We start from the raw sequence: 22,456 nt of genomic DNA, 5'->3' as shown, positions 1-22,456 counted from the left end.
CAAGCGAGTCTTCCCTCACCGGGAGGAATATAAAGGAAAATTCGCGCCAAACTGGAAAGGACCATACATGGTCAGGAAATTACTCTCAAGAGGAGCCGTAGTCCTAGCCGAGATGGACGGACAAAAGTGGCCTAAAGCCATCAATGCAGACGCGCTCAAGAGATACTACATATAGGATTCCATTTGCTTGTAATCGCATTATTATTTCCTTGTAATCGTCCATTTTGCTTGTAATCGTACTTTGTAATAGAATAGGAAAAAACAAATTGTCCATGTAATGAACTACGCAATGACCTGAATTCCCCACAGTGGGATACGTAGGCAGTCCATATCGGACCCCGTCACATTATTAGTAAAACCAAAACTCAGTTATTTTATTCCGAACTACATTTGACCTAAATTCCTGCTGCGACAGGATACATAGGCGCTTTCGAGCTCGTTCGTCATAAAAGAAAAACTCAAGAAACCCTTTGGAAACCTCGGAGACAATAAGGCAGGAAAATCAACAAGATCAAGCTATAAGGGTCAGGAAAAGAATAAGCCCGCATCAGCCCTACACTGGAACAGAATTTTTGAGGAAACCTCAAAAATTCCTATCAGAGATCAACAAAGAAGAGAGCAGAGCAAATACACTGGGGCAGAATTTTTTAGGGGACCTAAAAAATTTCGTCATGACAAGACAATAACAAGAGTCGATCAGAGCGAGACCTGAAACTGGGGCAGAATTTTGAGAAGGTCTCAAAAATTCCACCAGTACAGAAGTCAGCAATCGTATCTTTGGGAAAAATTGGAAAACCTCGTTCGAGGAAAACGCATGTCATGATGCATAAAAGCGAAACAAACATTTATTTTAAGGAAAAAAAATGTGCATTTTATAAAATTTCGACTCTGAATTTTCAAAAAAAATAGCATAATTACATCTCAAAAACATCTCTCAAAATACCGAGCCCAAGAGGGTCCAAAGGAGCATCAAGATGTGACACCAGACGAGAAGACAACGACGCTAAGATGCAGGTTTTTGACAAGACAGCAGGCACGCCACTAACCGATTTACTCACAGCAAAGGCGAAAGGGAAAACTCAGCCCAGCGGAGAAGGACCAAAAAGGTCATAGAAAAAAATGGGTAATAAAGACACATCTGGCCGCAAGGGTCACGAAGCAAATGAGCGTGAAGACAAATCTGACCAAAAGGGTCACACAAAGAGTGAACAACAAAGATATATCAGACCAAGAGGGTCACAATGAATGAGCATAAAGATACATACGACTAAAAAGGTCATGACAAGGAAGAAAGTTCATATCTGACCACAAGGGTCAACAACCAATACAATGGATGAAAGAAATATTATCCAGCCACAAGGGCCATATCTGTCATCTGCATGTCAAGAGGGTCATTCATTTATTTAATTGCTGAGAGGGCCATTCATATCAAACTGCCAAAAGGGCCATTCATACAAATTGTCGAGAGGGCCATTCATACAAACTGCCGAGAGGGCCATTCATACAAATTTCCAAGAGGTCCATTCATACAAACAGTCAAAAGGGTCATTCATACAAACTGCTGAGAGGGTCATTCATAAAAATTGCCAAGAGGGCCATTCATACAAACAGCCAAAAGGGCAATTCATTCAAACAAGCCAAAAGGGCCATTCATACAAACTGTCGAGAGGGCCATTCAATTAAACAAGCCAAAAAGGTCATTCATTCAAACAGCCGAGAGGGCCATTCATCTAAAATTCCACGAAGAATATCTGCATATTGTCAAGTCCAGGAGAAAGGCACACATCCACCAGAAAGGAGCCGACTTGCTAAACTAGATCCAGACAAATTCTGTAGCAAACGTGGAACTTTTTCTTACGCAGCCGGTTAAGATGGGGTGCCCATGAGAGTCAAGCTCTCCGGCAGGATTTGGAGGCCATCCAATCTCAGACTCAGCCATAATTTGTTTTGTTTTTTTTTTTTTACTAAAAACCGTGACTGGTCAGACACACACCGGGAAATCTAAAGTTATTCCTGCATAAGGGACATACTCTTCTCCAGCAAGTCAAACTACATGTGACCTGATTCCTAGAGACCAGGGATACGTAGGTTGGCTCAAGACCAGAGAGTCGGTCACATTCTAACATTCGTTCGGGGGATCCCCAGTCACAACATTGGGGATCTCAGGGCTTTCCTTCTAAATCACTTAAAAGTCCTTAGTCGAGTCAAACGACAAGTGCCCTGAATTCTCATATAACTTGAGATATGTAGGAAACCCAGAAACCAAGGTCCAGCCACGTATGTGAAAATTGCATGAAGATGGAGGGTGGAATGACTCTAGTCAGTCAAAAATTAGGGTTGGTCAAATTTCGTTGCTCAAGGATGGTTTCGCCATCCTCAAACATCGAAGGAGCAGTTGTTGACACCTAACTTTTGACCTCCCGTAGTTTTTTTAAATCACTCAGAGTCCTTGGATAATAAATAAAATGAGTTGAGCACTTTAAAGGTTTAGATAATTTTATATAAATTGTTCAAGTCAATATTTTACTCCTTTAAATTGGTAAAAAGATTTTTATGACATCACAAATTATCTAGAAATTAGTTGGAGCCCTTATGACATTCATGAGATACTTATTAGATTTAATCAAGGGAAAAAGGGCATTTTTGCTTAAAAAATAATGATCATTTATTTTAGTTGTTTATGTCACGACCCAAACCGGAGGGTCAAGACTGACACCCAAGACCCTACTCGGCTTAGTGCCATACTACCCTTCTATTCATAAGTCACAACTTTTTGTGAACCTTTAAATTATGAAATGACGCCTCCGTCAAGTAAAACATGAAAACTTTTTAATAGAACTCTTTCATCATGTCAGGGACTTCTCCATTATCGTTAAGTCAAAGAAAACCTATAGTCACAATAAAATCTTTAAATCAATGCATATGAACACATCGACCTATGTGGCCGCCTTACACAACTGTCAACATCTCGACGCACTATCCACAAGACACTATCTGCAAAAGCCTCTAACAAGGATCAAGTTACCATAACATCAGTTGAAACAGGGCCCCAACATACCCGTAATTCATTTGATTCGAGGATATAAATAAGTACTCTGACTTGGCAACACTCCGAATAGAAATGGAGTTCACCAATCCAGCTGATAGCCCGGGAACATCCTATGACAAGTGTCCTCTACTCAACTGTCTGCACCTGTGTCGCATGAAACACAGCGCCCCCAGGCAAAGGGAGTTCAGTATTAATAATGTACCGAGTATGTAAGGCAGAAATGAAACAACATATCAAGACTCAAGTATAATAAGAATGTAGGAGTCAACTTGTAGCTGTGACTGTCACTAAAGATTGTCACGACCCAACCCCGTAGGCCGCGACTAGTGTCCGTGCTGGACACCTGAACGTACCCAATAACCCAAACCAGCATATAAGAAGAATATTTAAATGTAAAAGTCAATTGGCGTTTTTAATTATCACAGATTAACGGATAAAGCACAAGGAAGCCGATCAGGCTGTCACAGATCATACCAACCCAAATCATATGCAGAACCCACATGTATGTCTACAGACCTCTACAGAACACATAAGAATCATAAGACGGGACAGGGCCCCGTCATACCCCTGAACAACATACAAATGTACCATAGCAAAGACTATACCAAACATAGGCTCCGAACAATAGAGCACTCCAAGATGGTAGAATATAGTCCTAAACATGCGGATCAGCAAATCTGTAGTCTGTACCTGCGCGGCATGAAAACGCAGCCCCCGAAGAAAGGGGGTCAGTACGAAATATGTACTGAGTATGTAAAGCATGGAACATAGTAAACAAAGTCATAATCGAAGTAGAAGATACAGAAAATGAACGGAATATCCAGATTAGCAAAGATGCTGATCATAAAGCATAAATAGTATTTGCAGAAAACGTATGTCATACCTGGTCCCACTACGGGACAAAATCATAACCGAAACAGAACGTACAGAAAAGTGAGTGTGATATCCAGAGTATCAAATACATATTTTCAAAACATGAAGAGTGTGTACAGAAACATATGCCATATCATATCCGGCCCCTGCCAAGGGACTCGACAGACAGAACGTGGCCACCCCCCGACGCTGGTGCCATAACACATAAGGATCAGAAAAAGGGAATAACCCCGTAACATAGCATAACATATCAAATGGCCATATCAGATCATATCATATCATGTCAGAATAGTGTACATGGCACAGCATACTCCACAACCCATGTACATATATACCTGCCCCCTCACATCGAGGCACGGCGAACAATGCAGTGGAAGACGCTTGAGAACATATCCTGGCCCGGGCTCAGTGTGGGAAACATTGAGGCATCCACGAATGGAGTAGTGAGAAACTAAATGCAATAAAATACCATGTATACTTCCAGAGACTCAATGAGGCATATCGAGTGACAAGTCAAAACAATGAAATCGGACGGAATCATAGTAAGTAAACTTCGGATGTCATAATGTGTTACGGAGGCATAATCTTTCTGAGATCGTTTCCAAGATCCAAAACAGTTTATAAGACTTAACGGAGTATTTAAAACAATTCTTTAGATAATAGTTAGAGGAGTAGTTAAGACATTTCCTTTAAAGCAGCTCGAAGACAAGTCATAAATACAAAAGGGGTAAAATCAGAAATAGTGGGCCCACCTCGGGACAAACGAAGCGGTGGGCTCAAATTACGTATTTTAAGCTTGTGGGGTCACCTATAGAGGTACTAGGGACATTTCATAACTTTCTAAACAATTTGTGAAAGTTTGCCTAATTCTTCCAACAAAGCATACCTAAAAGGTTCAATTCTATTGAATGAAAAAGTGACAATTTCAAACGCGGATTCCGATGGACAGAATATATTCCGGGGTTCAAATCCGATCCTAGTACACCTAGGACATGCCAAAAGAAGAATCGGGATAGCTTTACATACCTTATATGCTCTTTACGCCTTTCCAAATCCAATTCCCGTTTCGCCCAAAATCTGCAATTGGTCACATTTACCAATTCTCAATTTCCAATCTTTAAGTATTCAATCTTTATTCATAATTGCCTACAGAAATTTGGGCAGCATCTCCCCTATACATATAGCATCCCCGAGAATTTAACTCGGCCAAAACAATCAACAACAACCCAACAACAACACCAACAACGACAACAATCAATATAGGACACAATATAACACAACTAGTCTTCTTTCCGACATAATGCAAGAACTTTCATTCCGACTTCCCATTTCCAAACCAATCTCAATGTTTTCATATTCATTATTAATCTAGATTATCACAATATAATTTGGAAGCATTTCATATCATTTCCACAAAATATTCACAAGATATACAAAATATATAAACTTTCCACCAAAGTCATAATTCATCCAAAACTTCTAATATTCAACCTACATATCCATAACATATTTCCATCTTCCAATTTCATCAACCATAATCATAATTCACATCTTAACAACTTCATTTCCATAATATCACAAAATCATTCTAAAGTGACATAATCTTCTACATTCCAACTTCAACCAAAATTCATTCAACTTTCATTCCCAATATAATTTTCACCATAACCACAACTAGAATACAACATAAAATTCAACTCATATATGTATACAACACACATACACTCACGGCTACATATATATATATATATATATATATATATATATATATATATATATATATATATATATATATATATATATATATATATACACTTAATAAACTTCCATATTTCCATAGTTTCTACTCATTTCCATATACTACAGCACAAACAAACCTTCATAACATAATAAAAAGGTATGAATTCCTACTTTTTTTCTCCAATCTTCTTCACTTGTCCAAAGTGTGAGATTGATGAAACTAATGCTCAATCTTCCAAAACAACTACACCAAGTTGTAGAGGGACCTTGAATTAGTAGGAATTCAACAAGAAAATAATTTTAGAGTCAAGATTTTTTTGAGGGTGATTTTTCTATGGCCAACCCGAAATGGCTCTTATGTTTGCTCTTGGTTTTTCTTCTTTCTCTTCTTTCTTTGTTTCTTGAAACTTCTATTAGATAGTGACCATTTATAATTAATTAGCACATGGAAATATTCATTAAAACCATGGGTTGGGCCTCACTTGGCCGGCCACCCCTTAAACATTGGGCCTAAATTTTCATTTTATTTTTTTGGGTCAACTCGGTTGATCCCGAGTTGGGCCTAGCCCACTGACCTTTCGACCTTAAAACGTTCATATCTCCTTGTACCGACATCACCTAGGAACCTACGACCTATGGATAGAAAGCTAATTCAATTATCTACAACTTCTATTTCATGGTATCTTTCCAAATTCCAAACTTATAATACCGTTTTTGCCCCTCAAATTCAGGTCACCCGAAAATATTTTCTTAAAAATATTCGTTTGGAGGGCTTCCACTTTGATTTGTCCCAAGGGTACTTCATGAGTTGTGTTTAACTTTACATATGTGATTCATATGACTTTTCAGATGTTCCAAAAAAAAAATCTCGGTGTGTGGGCCCCACCCCAGCAAATAATCCGACGTTCAAAAATACGGGATATAACAAAGATCATGAATATGCATATTGTACTTTTGAAAACATATATATATATATATATATATATATATATATATATATATATATGCACCTTTACCTATTCGCTCCTTCGAGCTTCGCCCCTTTGGGCATCATATCATATAGGCCCCTTCGGGCAGCCCCTAATGCATGCCTTCGCCCTGCTCGCAGCCCCTTCAGGTATCATAATCATCGTGCACCAACTGATCAGGTGGTTTGCATATATAATGCCTTAGCCCTTTTCCCCTATCCCATGAAATGATGTCGTGCATGTATATCAGTATGCAAATGCATGATAATCTTTGTAAAACATCAAAAGACTCCCTTCGGAGCAACTTTTAGTTCAAAATGGGAACTTCTTCTCCTTTTCATTGTCTCCTTCGAGACTTAAAAATCAAATATGAAATGCATATGAAAAAAGAATCCTTATGAATTTCCCCTTCGAGATTTAGACATCGCTATGAAATCGCGCAACTTAGGGATACCTTTTCGGGACTTAAGAGGTCAAGGATACGAATAACCCTGCACTGTCTAAGAATAGAGTCTTTGGAACTCATTTGCTTGCTATGTTCGTTCATATGATAAGGATCATGTCAAAATGAAATAAAGGAATAGCCTTAACATACCTCAAGTCGCCCAAGCAATCCAACAATCGGGCTAATTACAACTAGCACGCCATTCCTATAACAAGGAATACACATATAAACTTAGATGGTGCTAATATATCACGTATATCAATAACAACTTGATTCTAGAGTAAAACGGGCAGCATTTCCCCTTACTCTCCAATCACCTCAACATATACAACAACCCACAATAACAACAACAAACTTACAAAAGTCCTTAAATACTTCTTTTACTGCCCTTACAAAAAGTATACATCAAACAACCCAAAGTATATCAATATACAATAACAATATATACACTTTATTTCTTCCCAATCAAGGTGCATAGTCTCATTAACACACCAGCAACATTAGATATCATCCATATACATGGAAATTAGCTCAACAACACAGCCACAACATGCTCAAAACAGTCTATAAACTCAGCAACTACAACACAACACTTTATGACCTTTCCTCCATAACTATTTTCACTTTTAAGACTTGCTAAACCATCAAATCAAATCAACATAAGAGATAGGATGAAGAACATACCTTATATTTGAAGAACTTTAGCCACACGAACTTTCTTCAAGACAAAACTCACCACAACACCAAGTAGAAACAAGAACAATCACTTTTCATGAACTAGTTTGGTGTAATCTTGTTGGATTCTTGATTGAATGGGTTATAAGTGTTTAGGAAAAGTATGTGAATGTTTCTAGAGCTCACAAGAAGTGTAAATGATGAAAAAAGGGGAATAATAGGGTATTTCCAAGTGGGCCCCGCGGGAAGCCATTTGGCAGCTTGGAGGCTTATCTTGAAATGCTCATAACTCCCTACTCCGTTATCGTTTTGACAAACGGTTTGTTGCGTTAGAAACTAGACTTTCTGAACTTCAATTTAGGCTTTTGTTTCACTTCAAAACTCCCGATATACTAGGATATATACTTCTCTAAAGTTGACCCAGAATTTCTGTCAAAAATTCTGCCAAATGTTTTCAAATTTTCAACAAACTTATTTTCTGCGATTTGCTTGGTCCCGGAATCTTCCGAAGATCTCCATACATGATATCTATGATTAATCATACTTGATAATGGTCATATCCTTTGCTTCCAATATTGTCCTCCCCGGTTATGACTTACGAGATCGTAATTCATCCTTTACTTAATTGCTACGTACTTCCCATGGCTTGTACCTTTCAAAACTTGTAACGACCCGTTTAGTCGTTATAGTGTTTGGACCCATTTAACCTTTTTGACCCTTCCCCAAGTCTCGTTAGTAGGATCTATGACTTAATGAAGTCATTGGATTGGTTTCCGCAAGGTTTGAGTGTAAATTGAGTCTTTGAGGGAGAAACTAGTTAAGTTGACGAGTTAGAGTTGACCACGGTCACGCCGTGTTAGGATAACCCCGGATCAATATTTTCGAAGTTCCAACATGTTATTATGATGATTTTGAACTTGTCCACAAATTTTGGTGCGTTTCCGAAGAGTTTCAAATGAGTTTGGGTTTTGTCGCGCTCGTATTGGGTGTTTTCGCTAGAGGTCTGTGGATAGAAATGACTCCAGATTAATCATCCGACCTTTTTTTGGGTGAGGTTTGAACCATTAGATCCGTATCGAAATTACGAAGCTATAGGAAAAAGAATTGTCGCGTTTCGCCTCCGGATGAGGGAGTTATGCCCCTTTTAGTGCGGACTGCTCCAGCAGGTCCGCTGTAGCGACCATAAGGCCGCTATAGCGGGACCGTTACAGTGACCAACTGGCCGCTGTAGGGGACAGAATGCCCTATTTTAATCCTTCAACTTCTACCCATTATTCCCAAGACCCAAAATTCAGTTTTCAAGAGAGAAAGAGGCAAAATTCATTTCATTCTTTGTTGAAAGCATCTTGGAGGGTAAGTCTCCACCTTTATTTGTTCCTTTTCCTTTCTTCTTCAAGTTCCATGATTAGTTTAAGGTCCATCAATGGTGGGTTAAAACCCTAGAACCCTAGAATTAGTAAACCCTTAAATAATTGGTGGGTTGTTGATTTTGTTGTTGATTAATCATCTAGGAGTATAGATTATCACTTTCTAGGAAAGGAATTTAATTTCTTATGGTCGAAATTGCATGTTGAGACTAGAATTTGAATAAAAATGGAAGCTTTGTTCTAAAATCTATTGGAAAGGGTAAAATTGATTAGAAACCTATGAATTGAAGGCTAATGATTGAAGAGATAGAAGTTATGATAAATTCACCAATAAAGGATGGTTTCATCCATTAAAAAGGGGTAGAAGTAAGTGGGTCTTCTTCCCCAAATTGTTGTTCTCGTTTAAATACATGGTTTGTTGCTTATTTAGCATCATATTGGTAGACTTTGACCGTTATGAGGCGCCTCAGAAATAGAAGACTTGTGTGGAGTAGTTTGTGGCTCCTGTTTTGCATTCAAGGTAGGTTATGACTTACTTTAGTTATACTTTGATTAGCGAAACGTATGTATTATGTAGAATTTATGGGAGAAACCATGATTAGGTCTTCAGACATGGTGTTTTGATTGGATACTTGCTAGGTTGGTATGACTTCTAATTTTGTGGCCTCGTCGCCATTACTTTATGTACTGAAATATGAGGTGTAATAGTATTCATACTGTGGCGATTCGGGATGGATTTCTATTAGGTTGATTGTTCTTCATTGTGGCTTGTTACCCTATTATTGTGATTAGATTTATTGCTTAAATTTTCGTGTTGCACTCAGTTCTCTCTTATTGTGACATATATTATCGGAGAAAGGAAGGATAATGAGTTTAGACCTGAATTGTGATTCATATATTTATGATAATATGTAGATGAACCCTTGATGTATGATTTACTGATGATGATAATATATAGAAAAGTGAAGCTTTTTAGTAATACAAGACTTAGTTGTGAGGCGTACTTGCTACATGTGGAAGTAAAGAGGGACATAGACTATTATGTTGGTTGAGACGATTGTATGATTCATTTCATGACTGAGTTGATCCAAATCTTGATATGACTTGTGGCTTTGCGACTTGTACCTCCACTGTTGCTTTATTAGCTTGCATTGATTTACCACGTTTACACTCATTTACGCATTCATACACTCATGCATGATAGAAATGGTTTGGAAGACTTGTGGCATGATGCCTTGTGTTTGACATTGATATTTCTAATTGTTCATAGTCCATACATACTAATGAACTGAAATACGTTGAGACATACATTGTAATGTGAAATTAGTGAAGAAGTTAATATAATCTTCTTGTTGAAATTGTGATACTAGTTGATACATGTTACTTGATGATTCGAGCATGGATAATAAGAGGACAGGAAATATTGTTACGTACAGATATATGGAAAGACACATATGTGACCTAGATTATGGATCGTGGTCCGAGGTTCGTTCCGAAAATGAGGGATACATTGATGTGGCCCGCATCCGAGATTCGTTCCGGAGCGGAGGTTTATACTCGGGTCCGAGGAGTGAATCCGGAACGAATGGTACATAAATACCATGGGTCCCCTGCAGGTCATGATTACTGAGCTGTGACATCAGTAGCATGTGTGTACAGTATGTATTTGGCCAGTGCATTGCATTACATTGCATTGCACATCCTCATATTTTGCATTGCACATCATTAAATTTTATTCTACATTATTATATGGCTCGTTTAGTTCTGATTTTGGTGTGTTTGCTGAAACGGCTGTTGTGGTATTGATATGATCATTGACTGAGTTAAATTGTGGATTAGTAACTCTATCTAGGGAAGGAACTTGGACTTGAGATTATCAGGTGAGATTATTGAAACTTGACAGACTTGTGGTTTAGAAGCTTCATCTTAGGCTGTGACTCTGCTATGGAATATTCTGTGACTTGGATTTGAGTATTAAGTGCCTATTTGTTTATCTTGTTGATTTTATACTTATATGCATGAACTAATCTTAGTCGGCCTATGATGCTTACTAGTACATAGTGTTTGTACTGATACTACCCTTCTGCACCCTTTTGAGTGCAGATTGTGTTCCAGAGATTTCATCCAGGTTACATCTCTAGCTGGAAGCTAGTTTGCTCGATCAGATCCGAGGGTGAGCTTCTATCCATGCCATGCCACCTGAAGATCTCTCTTTCCAGATGTATACTTTTATTCTAAACATTAAGTGTTATTATATTTGAGATATACTTCAGTCTTTAGACATTGTTAGTTAGAGTCCTTGTACGATGACTTTCAGATTTTGGGGGTGTAATAGTTAAGACTTCCGCACTTATATTATCTATTAATTATGAATTGTTTTATTTATTTATTCATTCACATGATCATTTATTTCTTAGTATAAAGGATTGAAGACGTTAAAATTGGCTAATGATTAATGGGTTAATGGGTAAGGCTTCGCCTACTACTGATAATAAGGTAGGTGCCTGCATGATCAGTAATTAGGGTCGTGACAGTTGGTATCAGAGCTTTAGGTTCGTGAATCTCATTGTATAAGGACGTGTCTAGTACAATCTTGCGGATCGGTACGTAGAGCTCCGTATCTATCTGCGAGAGGCTATGGGACGCTTAGGAAACTTCCACTTCTTTCATTCTTTCGTGCTACTTCATTCAAATTGGTATCTAGACGATTCCAATTGGTATCTGCACTTCCTTGTCTTATTCTTCCCCGAATGGTAGAAACCCATCCGCTAAACTCTTACGCGAGCGATTTTTTATTATTGTTTGGTTGTATTGAGTCCATTGGGGGGTGACGCAAGAATTTAGACTTCTGTTGGGGATTCTAAGGCCACGGGTGAGTCTGTATGGTGTTTTCACATTAATTGGCATATTTGGTTAGTGTTTGTGAGGCCTCAGATGAAATGTTGGGTGATAGAGTGGAAAACTGGGCAAAATTCGGGCTTACTGCCTAAATAGGGCTGCTGCGGCAGGGCTTGTACCGCTAGCGGTCAGTCATTATTTATATGTCCGCCGTGGCGGGCCATGTCCTGCTATGGTGATGTCGCTATAGCGGTACATGGGCTACCATAGCGATGGTCGGGTTCCTCTTAGTCCGCTATAGCGGGCACCTGGCCGCTATAGCGAGACCGCTATAGTGGTAAATTGACCACCGCAATGGTCGACGAAAAACAGTTGTTGTGTTTTTAACTTGGATTTGTTTCTTTTGGGGGTGAGTTCCCTTGCCTTATCTTATGATTATCTATTATCTTAGGCTTGAATTAGTAGTGCAAATGTATGGGGACTAGTTGGAGAAGATGAGTTTCTACCTTAGTATTGAGGATTGAATAATAGGCTTTGAATATTAGTTTAATTGGTGAGTCTTTCCTATAGTAAGATGGGATTTCAAGAAGTACAAAATCATAAGCTTGAATCTCTAATCTAGACTAAGATTGATTAAGGATAACAGAAGCGGAGACTTTAGTGGTGATTGTGTTACTTATGGCTGGTGAGAGATGATATTATTTATTGTATTATATTTTCATAATTACCTATGTGGTTATTGAGCTTACTTATATGTTTGTAGATTAGTGTTCCCGAGTTGTACGGCATCTTGCTAAGATAAGGCTTATTCCCGCGAGCTCTAAGTTAAATTTTGTCGTATTAAAGTAATAGTGATCTTAGTTAAACTAGTTGTCTAAGTCAGATAAGGGTTAAGCATGAACTTTGTGAAGCAGGTGTCTGAGCCCTGATTTGTTGAGATAGATATGAGGAATAAGTAATAAATTGACAGTAGTTGAGATTTGTCTAAGAGTTGATATATTGTTGTGACTTCTTGATAAAATAGTAAATTTGTCATAATGTGAGAAATATAGGGATGTTAAACAGTTCCGAGAGGATGAGATGTTATGAAAAGTGTGCTAATGAATTAGTCTCGAGGAAAACGGGTAATTGAGTTGGTGGAATAGATAAGGTATTTTCACCAGAGGTCTGTGGATAGAAACGGCTCCAGATTGATCATCCGACCTTTTTTTTGGGGTAAGGCTTGAACCATTAGATCCGTATCGAAATTACGAAGCTATAAGAAAAAGAATCGTATGCGTTTCGCCTCCGGATGAGGGAGTTATGCCCCTTTTAGTGCGGACTGCTCCAGCAGGTCCGCTGTAGCGACCATAAGGCCGCTACAGTGGGACCGCTGCAGCGACCAACTGGCCGCTAGCACAGCCAACAGGGGGCAGAATGCCCTGTTTTAATCCCTCAACTCCTACCCATTACTCCCAAGACCCCAAAGTCAGTTTTCAAGAGAGAAAGAGGCAAAATTCATTCCATTCTTTGGTGAAAGCATCTTGGAGGGTAAGTCTCCACCTTTATTTGTTCCTTTTCCTTTCTTCTTCAAGTTCCATGATTAGTTTAAGGTCCATCAATGGTGGGTGAAAACCCTAGAACCTTACAATTAGTAAACCCTTAAATAATTGGTGGGTTGTTGATTTTGTTGTTGATTAATCATCTAGGAGTATAGATTATCATTTTCTAGGAAAGGAATTTGATTTCTTATGGTTGAAATTGCATGTTGAGACTAGAATTCTAATAAAAATGGAAACTTTGTTCTAAAATCTATTGGAAAGGGTAAAATTGATTAGAAACCCATGAATTGAAAGCTAATGATTGAAGAGATAGAAGTTATGATAAATTCACCATTAAAGGATGGTTTCATCCATTAAAAAAGGGTAGAAGTAAGTGGGTCTTCTTCCCCAAATTGTTGTTCTCATTTAAATACATGATTTGTTGCTTACTTAGCATCATATTGTTAGACTTTGACCGTTATGAGACGCTTCAGAAATAGAAGACCCGTATGGAGTAGTTCGTGGCTCCTGTTTTGCATTCGAGGTAGGTTATGGCTTAGTTTAGTTAGACTTTGATTAGCGAAACGTATGTACTGTGTAGAATTTATGGGAGAAAGCATGATTAGGTCTTCGGACATGGTGTTTTGGTTGGATACTTGCTAGGTTGGTATGACTTTTTATTTTGTGGCTCGTCGCCATTACTTTATGTACTGAAATATGAGGTATAGTTGTATTCATACTGAGGCAATTTGGGATGGATTTCTAATAGGTTGATTGTTGTTGATGGTGGCTTATTGCCCTGTTATTGTGATTAGACTTATTGCTTAAATTATCGTGTTGCACTCAGTTCTCTCTTATTGTGACATATATTATCGGAGAAAGGAAGGATAATGAGTTTAGACCTAAATTATGATTTATATATTTATGATAATACGTAGATGCACCCTTGATGTATGATTTACTAATGATGATAATATATAGAAAAGTGGAGCTTTTTAGTAATACAAGACTTAGTTGTGAGGCGTACTTGCTACATGTGGAAGTAAAGAGGGACATAGACTATTATGTTGGTCGAGACGATTGTATGATTCAATTCATGGCTGAGTTGATCCAAGTCTTGATATGACTTATGGCTTTGTGACTTGTACCTCCACTGTTGCTTTATTGGCTTGCATTGATTTACCACGTTTACACTCATTTATGCATTCATACACTCATACATGATGGAAATGGTTTGGAAGACTTGTGGCATGATGCCTTGTGTTTGACATTGATATTGCTAATTGTTCATAGTCCATGCATACTAATGAACTGGAATACGTTGAGACATACATTGTGATGTGAAATTAGTGAAGAAGTTAACATAATCTTCTTGTTGAACTTGTGATACTATTTGATACAATGTACTTGATGATTCGAGTATGGATAATAAGAGGACAGGAAATACCATTACGTACAGATATATGTAAAGGCACATATGTGACCTAGATTATGGCTCGTGGTCTGAGGTTCGTTCTGAAAATGAGGGATACATTGATGTGGCCCGCGTCCGAGGTTCGTTCTGGAGCGGAGGTTTATACTCGAGTCCGAGGAGTGAATCTGGAACGAGTGGTACATGGACACCATGGGTCCTTTGCAGATCATGACTACTAAGCCATGACATCAGTAGTATGTGTGTACAGTGTGTATTTTGCCAGTGCATTGCATTACATTTCATTGCACATCATCATATTTTGCATTGCACATCATTACATTTTATTATGCATTATTATATGGCTCGTTTAGTTCTGATTTTGGTGTGTTTGCTGAAATGGCTATTGTGGTATTGATATGATCATTGACTGAGTTAAATTATGGATTAGTGACTCTATCTAGGAAAGGAACTTGGACTTGTGACTATCAGGTGAGATTATTGAAACTTGACAGACTTGTGGTTTAGAAGCTTCATCTTAGGCTGTGACTCTGCTATGGAATATTTTGTGACTTGGATTTGAGTATTAAGTGCCTATCTGTTTATCTTGTTGATTTTATACTTATATCCGTGAACTAATCTTAGTCGGCCTATGATGCTTACCAGTACATAGTGTTTGTACTGATACTACCTTGCTGCACCCTTTTGAGTGCAGATTGTGTTCTAGAGATTTCATCCAGGTTACATCTCTAGCTGTAAACTAGTTTGGTCGATCAGATCTGAGGGTGAGCTTCTATCCATGCCATGCCACCTAAAGATCTCTCTTTCCAGATGTATACTTTTATGCCAGACATTCAGTGTTATTATATTTGAGATATACTTCAGTCCTTAGACATTGTTAGTTAGAGTCCTTGTACGATGACTTTCAGATTTTGGGGGTGTAATAGTTAAGACTTCCGCACTTATATTATCTATTAATTATGAATTGTTTTATTTATTTATTCATTCATATGATCATTGATTGCTTAGTATAAAGGATTAAAGACGTTAAAATTGGCTAATGATTAATGGGTTAATGGGTAAGGGTTCGCCTACTAGTGACAATAAGGTAGGTGCCCACACAATCGGTAATTAGGGTCGTGACAAAACTTCATGGGACGTCTCCGATACTCCATTAATACGGTGAAATACGTGGCGTGCTCATGCTCTAAAGGTGCGAGGTGTAACAGTTTATATTGTCAAAAATCAAAATTAGCAAATACTTTCAATCCAAGGAGTTTTGAGTAATTAAAATAACTAACCATTTCATCCCTTAATCTTTAATTTTTGTATAAGTGCATAATTTGTCAAAATTATTTTTAATTATCTATAAATGTTTTAATTAATCAATTAGGTGGTCATTTTTGCAAATTGATTTTTAAATTATTTGATTATTTTGTTATGGCCACAATTAATTTAACCAATTTGTGGTTTAGGGAAATTGGGGTCATTTTTGTAAATTTAGCCTCTTAATAGCCTTAATTGAAATAACCAAATTCATTGGCTCAAATTAATTAAGGTCTTTAATGAAATTTAATTTTAAAATCTGCTAATTAGGCCAAATATGGCCGTAATTGAAATAATCAGTTGGATTAGAATCAAGTAGGGCCATATTTGCAAAATTAAGCCCATTTACACAGTTGGCCATTCTTAAATTATTTTAATAGGTTAATTATGCCCTAATTTGTTTATAATTAGAATATTATTGCCAATAATCAATATTTTAATTTTTATCTAATTATTAAATTACCTATTTTTACTCTATATATATATGTATACACTACAAAAAGGGGGCCAGCCTTATATTTTTAAGACTTGGACTGAGTCCAACCCAAAATCGGCCAAGACCCAGCCCAACCCCGCGTACAGATAAAGGGGTATATCCCCTTTTCATCATTCAAAACAAACGACCCCTTTCCTCCTCCCTTCTCTCTCATCCCTCTTTCTTGCAAACCCTAAGGCCGCCGCCTGCTTTATCCTTCTCTCTCGTCTCAAAAATAGCAAAATCACAGAACAAATGTAAGACGCACAGCTTTTGCAACGTTATTTACCTGCAACAAATTAATTCAAAAGTTGTTTTTACCCATATCTTTCCAAAATCGGTAATAGATCCTTTTTCTTTTGCTTTTCTTTTGAAATTATTTAGTGAAAGTTGATTATTGTTGTCTTATTTTGTTGTATTGTGTTCATTTTACTCAATTTCCATTGGTTGTGGTGAATGGTTTGGATCGAGTCCCATGAGGCTCGGATCTGGCCATTAACTTGCTGTTACAAACATTTCGAGCCATAGATTTTCTTTACAAGGTTATTTTCTAGGAAATATTAGTTGTCCCACATCGTTATTTTGAGGGTTTGAACCATTTTTGGGGTTCTATAAATAGAACCCCACCCTCACCATGAAACAAGGTCGAAAAAATTAGAAAAAACCAAAAGAGGCTAGAAACTTCGAATTCAGGCCTCTCAATATAAAATTTTAAAACTTTGACCTAAGTTGAGTTTTTTCTTAGTTCTAAAAATTTGTTTCTTGCTTGTTTTGAGTCTGGTGTGGCTGATTGTGGGTTTTGGAAGCACAAAAGGCTTTCAAGTTCAATCTTGACCACGGATGTACTTTAAAAAGGTAACATTTTTATCTTGTTGCTCATTTTTGTTACTTTTCAGTAGTTTTATTTTGTGATAATGGTCTGTTTGATGTTACTTTGTTCTTAGATTGTCTTGGGTTCAATTAAGTAGCAATGTGTTGTTCTAAGTGATGCTTAATGTTCATTAGATGTTTGGAAATAGAGATTACTTTCTTATCTTCATAAGGACATCTTAACCTTAATATTGGTTGATAATATGGACTGAATGTGTGAGCCTAGATAATTTTTGTTGATGTTGCTTCATAGATAGAGATGAACAGACTGTTGTATGCCCTATTAGATGCTGAAGTTCCTGTTTGGTTGTTCATTTGTAACGACCCATTTGGTCGTTATGGTTCTTTCGGCATTTTTGTTCGTTACCGAGCATTGATTAGCTCGCTTTTGACCTGAGGGGACCGCTGATATGCTTCCTAGGGTGCCTAGACCGAATTCGGGCAACTTTGGTAAAAATATAGGCTTAAAGTGAAAAATGGTTGACCCAAAGTTGACTTTGGGCAAAATGGACCTTTTTTGGAATTCCGTCGATTTCGAGAGGTCCGGATGGTCATTTAGAACCTGTATGAGTATTTGGTTAAGTTCCCAATACATTTGGATGCATTTCGAGACTTGGAATAGGAAATTGAAATTAGGCATCAGGGGTTGACTCGGCCAACGAGGCCTCCGTTGGAAATTCTGAGACCACGAGCGCGTTCGCAGCGTATTTTTATATGGGTTTAGGTGGTCGGGTTGTGAGCAGATGGCCTCGGGAATAACCCAGGATATCAATTGGAGACTTAGGAATTTTGGGGATTTCTGGTATCTTGTGCCCACAACGGCGGCACCAGAGCCACCGCAGCGGCACTGTTATGGCGGTGTGATGACTGCTGGGGCGGCCATATGTGATGTTGGCCGAACCGCTGTGGCAGTAACTTAGCCGCCGTTGCGGCGGCGCCATTAGCGGCATTCCAACCGCTGTGGCGGTGACGGACAGTTATATTTCATTAAATGTGTCTTAAATAAGTCTTAGACCCTGATTATTTCATATCTCGATATTGGAGCTTAGAGAAACTGTTCTTGGAGATAAATTGAAGAAATTCTTGGAGGTAAACTTTGCCTAATCCTTTACTCTTCCTTAATCACGATCATTCTAGATTTTTCCCTTCCCTTTATCATTTCCCTAGAGATGGAATTCGGAGGTTGGTTTTGGGAATTTTTCCCTAGGGTCATGTATGATAAATTGATGATGTTAATGCTAAATTTGATGAATCTAAGCTTATTGATCATATATCTCCCACTTTTAACTTTGAATTTCGGATTTGGAGACTTATGGTTTATACCCAATTTGGGGTTTTTTACTTGAAATCTAATTTAAACCAATTCTTGGGTTATGATTCCCTAGTACTTAATTTGGTATTTTTCCCGTGAATTTTCCATTTTGCCCTTGTGGGCCCGTTTCCCCAATTTCTAGGGTTAAAATGGACCTAGTTGATATCATAGCAATCTTAGTATCATTCTTCATGATTTCTAATATAGAATCCGATTATGCTTAGACTAATTTCGTTCTGAGCTTCAGAGGAAGGGCAAAGCAAAAAAGTGACTTGTTGGTGTTGCGGTTCGACAGTCCAGGTAGGTTATGGCTTACCTCTAGTGAGACTTCGTATAGTGAATCACATATTTAGATTATAATGTCGGAGACAGCATGTGAACCTTCGGGTATGAAGTTGGGATGGATATTGCCTTAGGTTGGGCCCTGATGTGTGTTGGGACTGGCCACCCCGTTATGTGTGCTTGATTGTTCAATTGTGTTGGTTTGATGCCGTGTGTAGTTGGTAATTATCGACTTCTGTCTTGTCGTCTTGATTTGGATAGAATTGACATACCTGTGGTTGGTGTGTGTACTTGGATAGATTATTGCTGTACCCACTGTTGGTACTTAACTTATTGATATATGTTGGCATACCTAATGTTGGTATTGTGATGTGATACTTGTTGGCGTACCCTGTTGTGGTACTTGTGAAATTGAACTTGATCGATTTACATATGCATTGCACGCATTCTCTCATATTCATGTATGGCCGATACCCGGTAAAGATCCGGTATCGTTGATTGAGCGAAATTGATATTTGATAAACTCTTTTACTTGAGTGAATGTAAAAAGGCCGATGTCCGAAGATCCATGCCGGAAGCGTTGATTATGTGAACTGATATTTGATGAACTCTTTTACTTGAGTGATAGTGAGAAGGCCGATGTCTGAGGTTCAATTCCGGAATCGTTGATTGTGTGAAACTGATATTGACAGACTCTTTTACTTGAGTGACTGTGAGATAGCCGGTGTCCGATGAGCTATTCTGGCATCGTTGTTGCATGGCCGATTGCAATGTTATTCTGAAATCGTTGTTAGTGCATGGACTCCGCGGGTTCCCTAGGGTGGTGCCGGTGAGACTCCCCCTGTGAGCAATTAGCCAGGGCCCCGTTTGTCTGTTGGGTAAAGATTCGGGACGGGTGGCACTTAGACTTCGCGAGTCACGTTGGGTTGTGCTACTGAGACGTCGATATTTCCATCCGGAGTACATGTGTACACCTCATTTTCATGGCATGGCATCACATTCATACCATTATTGCACTGCATTGCATTATGACTTGATTGAGATGTTGTGATGATTGGATTGTGATGTTTCTATTATGATGATGGATCGTGAGGATTGGATTGGATCGGATATGTTCAGACTTGACAGATTTGGGTTAGATGCTTACGTAGGCTATGATGGATATCTGTTTGTGATTATATTGTCTTATACTTGCTAGATTCCTTGTTTATCTGCTTTATCTTCTAAATTGTGTTAACTATACTTAGTCGGCCGATGATGTCTACCAGTACTGTTGATTGTACTGACCTGCACTTGCTGCATTCTTTTATGAATGCAGAGTACCATGTCGGATCTACTTTTCTAACCCGTGGCTGATCGACTCTTCAGCTTCCACTCGAGTTTTCCAAGGTGAGCATGGCGTCCGCTGATCTTGAAGACTCTCATATTACTTATGTCTTGCTTTCCATTCTGAGACATGATTTGAGACTACTTATGTATTATTATTCAAACTTATAGTATTTGGATTTAGATGCTCTTGTATGACCAGACCAGATACTGGGGTGGATTTCATTTACTTTCGCACTTGTTGATATTATATTATATTTGTGAGACTTATGTTATTTTACTTTCTTCCGCTATTTTGTATTATTTGTGAATATTGAGTTAAGGGTTTGCCTACCGAGGTGGGAAAGGTAGGTGCCCTCGCGGCCTAAGCAAAATGGGTCATGACATCATTCCTTAAACATGACAAAATCTGGTTACAGGATTAATAATAGTAACTTTAGTGAACTTTTAGACTAATACTAATCCTATTTGAATGTAAGAGATTGCTAAGGTACTGTGATGATCCATCTTGAATAATTTAAGGCAGTTGCTATTTTCTTGATGAGACTATGTTAAATTTGAATCTTCAATCTGCTTTCCTAAGTCTATATACGTTGTCTATATCAATTAAATAGCATGAGTCATGATTCGGACAAGTAAAGGATCATGATTGGACTGAAACAAAGCTTAAAGAATCTAGTTGCTTATCTGAGTCTTATGAAGTGGTCAAGGCACTAGAACATGATTGAATGGGGTTTAATTGCATTTGAATAGGCCTAACTATACCTAAGTCTGTTTATGTATGCCTGTATTAGCCTAAAAATGACATTGGCTTGTTGAGTCTTATATACTGAGGGTAGGTATAAAATAAATAGCACTCTAGAATATGACATAGAAGTTCTAAAAATTTGAAGGTTGGGATTAAGGTTTATTTATTTGGTAATATGTTCCCAAGTGGTCCATTAGAGGCCAGTATAGGTTCATTAAGTTTGTAAGATCATTTAAGATGAATTAGGACACCTAGATACAACTAGGATAATTGTGTGTCATAGTTGTTCATTTAAGCAGAATATAGTCTTTACTTTTATGTCATCAGACCCTCCCCTTTTCATGTCTGGTTCATGCTTGAGTCTTCAAATAAGGTCTAGTGAGGTTAAAAAGGGTAATTGAGTCCTAATATGCTCTCTGACTGTTAAAAATGATCAATCAACCAGTCAAAAGGAGCTATCTGAGTCTAAGGATTAATGTTCAGTCTAAACTAAAGCTTATAATGATTAAGATGTTCAAATCTTTTCAAAGTGGTAATGTCTAAAAGGAACTCAAAATAGTTTGCATAGTTGAGACCCTAGACTGAATTGATTGAAATAGATAACTTGTGTGGTCAACTAGGCGTTTAGATGGAATTTGATTTAAAGGCAGTGTCAAACTAGTCTTAACCACAAGGTCTTGGTGGCTGCCACTAGACATGAGGATGAGGTAGGGAGTTGATGTTGCCTTAGGAGAGTAAAAGGTAAGCTTAGGCATGAACTGGAGGTAGTGACCAGTGGGGCCTTTCTTCCCTTTTTACAGAAAGCATGACTCAGGAGAGGGATGTGGAGGTGATGACCTCACCCTACACTGTTTCTCTTTCAGGACCCTAAGGTTTCCTTTTCTCCTAAACCTTATTCCCATGGCTGTGGGATTCATAGAGGCCTTATGTTTGGTTAGAATTAGTTTACCATGCTTGGGGGGATCTTTGAAATATTATGTTAATAAAACCAAGTTAAAACAAAGTGTGAGGGTCTGTCACATTTCCTGCCATAATTAAAGGGATTAAAAACTGCTATATTGACTAAGTTCTGGGAGTAAGTTATTTATGAGGACCTAAATCCATGTTTCAGAGTTCAAACTTGCTTACTTTGTGTTGTTTAAGAATGAATATGTTCATAAAACCTGTATGATATATTTATGTTTGACCTGTCTGTGTTGTGTACTAGACATAGTTTGAATCTAGCAAGAGG

Source organism: Lycium barbarum, chromosome 11 (genome assembly GCF_019175385.1).
Source record: "Lycium barbarum isolate Lr01 chromosome 11, ASM1917538v2, whole genome shotgun sequence".
Classification (NCBI taxonomy): domain Eukaryota; kingdom Viridiplantae; phylum Streptophyta; class Magnoliopsida; order Solanales; family Solanaceae; genus Lycium; species Lycium barbarum.
The sequence above is the reverse complement of the archived record's forward strand: the minus strand, read 5'-3'. Positions refer to the sequence as shown.